General features: G+C 33.3%; 1 non-coding gene across 1 annotated transcript; it reads left to right on the forward strand.

The window, feature by feature from the left end:
- The first annotated feature begins 2,683 nt into the window (after positions 1-2,683).
- LOC139869871 (small nucleolar RNA R71) lies at positions 2,684-2,790 on the forward strand. The gene has a single exon (XR_011766446.1). It is a non-coding gene; the product is annotated as a small nucleolar RNA R71 (small nucleolar RNA).
- Positions 2,791-5,069: the final 2,279 nt, after the last annotated feature.

Genomic DNA, 5,069 nt, shown 5'->3' on the forward strand with positions numbered 1-5,069 from the left:
ATTCGTTCAAGATTAACTAGACATGATTCAAATGTATCACTGAAGACTGAAAAGTCATCCATGAAAACTTCCATGCATTCTTCTATCATGTCGTGAAAAATTGCCATCATGCACCTTTGAAAGGTTGTAGGGGCGTTGCAAAGTCCAAATGGCATGCGTTTGTAAGCAAAAGTACCATAAGGGCACGTGAATGTGGTTTTCTCTTGGTCCTCGGGTGCTATTGGAATTTGAAAATATCCGGAAAAACCGTCAAGAAAACAATAGTAACTATTTCCGGCTAATCTTTCCAACATTTGATCAATGAAAGGTAAGGGAAAGTGATCTTTTCTGGTGGCGTCATTTAATTTTCTATAATCAATACAAACACGTCATCCTGTTACAGTCCTAGTAGGAATAAGCTCATTTTTCTCATTTGTGATGACAGTCATGCCACCCTTCTTAGGTACGCATTGAACTGGGCTTACCCATGGACTATCAGAGATTGGATAAATTAAACCTGCATCAAGCAGTTTAATAATTTCTTTCTTAACAACATCTTGCATATTAGGATTTAGTCTTCGTTGGCGTTGCACATACATTTTATGACCTTCTTCCATAAGGATTGTATGTGTGCAATACGAAGGACTTATTCCTTTAATATCATGAATCTTCCATGCAATAGCTGGTTTATGAGCTTTTAGCACAGAAATGAGTTGTGATTTTTCATTTTCAGTAAGAGAAGACGATATTATTACAGGTAATTCAGATTCACCATGTAAATAAGCATATTCCAAATGGTTTGGAAGTGGCTTTAACTTTAATGTCGGTGGTTCTTCTATCGATGATTTATATCGATATCTGTCTTCTTCTTTTATAATTTGAATTTCTTCTATTGTTGGTTCATATCCATTAGCCATAAGTGCGGCTAACATTGCTGTTTCATCAATTGGTTCAGTTCCTTCTTCTAAAGAACATTCTCCTGTTCCTTGTAATTCTGGAAATTCTTCTAACAATTCTGCATGTGAATCTATATTTTGAATATAATAGCATGTATCATCTGCAGATTGCGGTTGTTGCATTGCTCTATCAACAGAAAAGGTAACACTCTCGTCCTCTATACTTAGGGTCAGTTTCTTACCAAACACATCTATTATTGCTTTGGTCGTGTTTAAGAATGGTCTTCCTAATATGAGAGGAACTCTAGAATCTTCTTCCATGTCCATAATAACAAAATCTACTGGAAATACTAAAGTACCAACTTTAACTAGCATGTTTTCCATTATCCCTCTAGGATATTTTACTGATCTATCGGCTATTTGTATACTTATTCGTGTTGGTTTCAATTCTCCAAGGTCTAGTTTAGCGTATAGTGAATACGGCATTAAATTTATACTGGCACCTAAGTCTGCCAATGCTTCTATTGAATTAAGACTACCCAGAAAACATGGAATTGTGAAACTTCCTGGATCAGTTAATTTTTCTGGTATCTTATTCAACAGCACTGCAGAACAATTAGCATTCATTGTAACAGCCGAGAGTTCTTCCATTTTCTTTCTATTCGTGATTAGATCTTTCAAGAATTTAACATATCTAGGCATTCCTGAAATTACATCAATGAAAGGAAGATTTACATTTATCTGTTTAAACATATCCAAGAATTTGGATTGCTCGGCTTCAAGTCTCTCTTTTCTCATTTTACTCGGGGTAAGAAAGTGGTAGTTGGTATGGTTTAACATAAGGTTTTGCCTTAACTGTGTTATCTTCATTAACCTTTTCAACTACCGGTTCTTTTTCCTTATCTTGCTCAGGTTGTGGTTCTTGTGGAGTAGGAATAGCTTCATCAGAAATTACAGGCATTTCAGGTGGTTTAAGTGTAATACCACTTCTTGTGGTAATGGCTTTAGCTGTTTCATTCCGGGGGTTAGCATTTGTATCACTAGGTAAACTTCCCGGTTTTCTTTCACCTATCAACCTTGCTAGGTTACTTACTTCCTGTTCCAGATTTTGAATAGAAGCTTGTTGATTTCTAAATGCTTGAGCATTTTGTTCATTGGTTTGTTTCTGAGATGTGAAAAATTGCGTTTGAGATTCAACTAGCTTCGACATCATATCTTCTAAATTTGGCTTTTTATCATCGGTTTGTGGTGGTTTTTTTAAAAAAATAGGTCTTTGCTGATTGTAAGTATTGTTGGATACTTGTTGATTACTAGGACCTTGTTGATTGTTGTATGGAACATTTCGGTTATAGTTCTGATTTTGATTGTAAATTGGTCTTAGCGGTTGATAATTATTCTGATAATTATTTCCAGGCCTTTGGTTTATGTATGAAACATTCTCTCTTTGTTCCATTGTTAGTTCAGTACTGAGACAATCTTTTGTTAAATGTGATCCTCCACACTGCTCACAACTAATTCGTATTGAGTGGATATCTTTAGTCATCTTTTCCATTCGTCTCTCGACAGCATCTATTTTTACAGAAATGGAATCTAAGTCATGGCTAGAATCGGCTCTAGCTGCTTTAGATGATCTAACGATATCTTTTTCTTGGTGCCACTCATGTGAGTGGGAAGAAGTGTTATCAATAATTTTGTAAGCATCAGTTGCGGTTTTCTTCATAATGGAACCACCAGCTGCTATATTGATGTCTTTCCTTGTAGTGATGTCGCATCCTTGGTAGAATATTTGTACTATTTGACAAGTGTCTAAACCATGTTGCGGACATCCTCTTAATAACTTTTCAAATCTTGTCCACGCTTCATATAAAGTTTCATTTGGCTTCTATGTGAACGTAACAATTTCTCCTTGAAGTCTTACGGCTTTAGATGCCGGAAAGAATTGTTTAAGAAAATTTTCAACTAAAACATCCCATGTATCAATCGCCCCTTCAGGTAACGATTCCAACCAATCTTTGGCTTCTCCCTTTAAAGTCCAGGGAAATAACATGAGATATATCTGTTCATCCTCCACTTCTCTTATTTTAAATAAAGTACAGATCCTATTAAATGTACGAAGATGTTCGTTTGGATCTTCCTTCGGCGCACCACTAAATTGGCATTGATTTGTTACCATGTGTAGGATTTGTCCTTTGATTTCATAATCTGACGCATTAATGTTAGGTTGAATAATTGCGTGACCTTGGCCAGTGCGTTTAGCTCGCATTCGGTCTTCCATACTTAGAGGTTCCAGATTTTCCATGATTGAATTTGTTGAATCTGAATCACTAGAGGATTCTGATTTAATGGTTGGTTCCTCTACAATCTCTGTTTGAATGATTGGTGGTTCCGAAGGAAATATTAATGGTTCAGGATCTCTGAATTATCCCTGAATATTCTCCGGATTCTCAATTGTGAGGTCGGGTTCAAAAAATGGATTATCGAAAATTTGAATTGGAGTACTTGGTCGACTAGATGACGATTCTAAAGAAAAATCAACGGCGACAATATTTGCTAGATGTCTTGATCTTGTTACATGTGGTGAACGTACAAAAGGTGGTGAATGTTTTGCTCGGTGCATTCACTGAATATCCTATTAGTTATAAAAATAAGAAAAATTATATAAGTTGTCAAATTAATAGACTTTTCTGATTTTGCCCACGTTTCGAATAGCCAAAAGATGCAGCAGAGGGGCAGGATTCGTTTGGTCTCAATATAATTGAGGACTGTTTGGCTCCAATAACCCGGTCCACGTACAAATCCAACTATTACTACGAATTAGAAAATGGATGTCTATCAATTTAACCACTTAAAATAATTTTTCGTTTTGAAATTTTAGAGAAGAAATAGAAAAAAATTCTATGTCCTATAAACTAGAGCGTCGAGAAATAAGAAAGAAAAAGATTGCGCGTCGAAAAATGTCGAAAAATAAAAGGAAAGTAGCGCGTCGAAACTTAAAAAGGAACTAAAAACTAAGAATTAAAAGTTGTGTCTAAAAGTATTAAAGCTTAAAAGGAATTCTATATTCAAAAACGGCAATTACTTAAAAAGGTACTAAAATATAAAAACGGCGTCGCAAAATTCTAAAGCACCTAAATCTTAGTCTAAAGAAAAAGCACTTAAGGAATTTTATGGCAAAGCCTAAAAATCTAAAAATAAAAATAACTATGGCAAAAAGTATGACTTAAAACTAAATACGAGCGAAAAATACAAATATTATGAATAAATGATTAAAAGGGTACAAAATATAAAAATTTACTTAAAGTTGTAAAAAGTACAATTTTTATAAAAATATTATTTTTATATTATTTATTTTATAAAACTATTAATTTTATAATTTATTAAAACTAATTAAAACTAAAAAAAATACAAAATAAACTAAATAATATAATAACAATACCCTAATTAGGGTTTTATTAATAATAATAAATAATACTCCGTAGTTAATGCAGAATTAGGGTCAAACCTGGCGTGTCAGGTACGTTCATGCGATCGCATGAAATTTTGCCTTCGGGCTCATGCGATCGCATGGGCTAGGTTTTCGGGCAGGTGTTGGGCTGCTACAGTACCAGGCCGAGAGTTATATATTTTTTTTCTGTTTTCTATTTTAATAAATAATTATATAAATAAATAAAAACTTGTATTTTAAAAACTAAAATAAAAATAAAGAAACTTTATAATTTTATATATATATAACAAACTATTAAAAATATATAAATATTTTGTTTTTCTTTTTTTATATTTTTGGTTTTTAATAATTAAAACGTATATTTTTACAAAAAATGAACTTTATAAAAAATCTTTTTTATAGCGTTGCGCTTTCGGCGTTTTAGCGTTCCCCGGCAGCGGCGCCAAAAATACTTGATGTTACGCGAGGGGTATATGAAATAGTTATATTTTTACAAGGAAATACTATTAAATACGATACAATTTTACACAAGTGATTTATTTATTTATAGAGTGGATATACCTAAACCTTGCTACAACACTTATATGCAGTGTACCTAATCGTACAGTAGTGTAGTTTTTTAGTAAGTTCGGTTCGTCCACAGGGAACTCTAGCCAAGCTTAACGCTATATTTGTAACTTATAATTGTAAAAATACAAAAATATATATAAGTAGTATTATTATTATAAACGGGGGTTTTTACCGTTTAT

The sequence above is a fragment of the Rutidosis leptorrhynchoides genome, chromosome 9 (assembly GCF_046630445.1).
Source record: "Rutidosis leptorrhynchoides isolate AG116_Rl617_1_P2 chromosome 9, CSIRO_AGI_Rlap_v1, whole genome shotgun sequence".
Classification (NCBI taxonomy): Eukaryota; Viridiplantae; Streptophyta; class Magnoliopsida; order Asterales; family Asteraceae; genus Rutidosis; species Rutidosis leptorrhynchoides.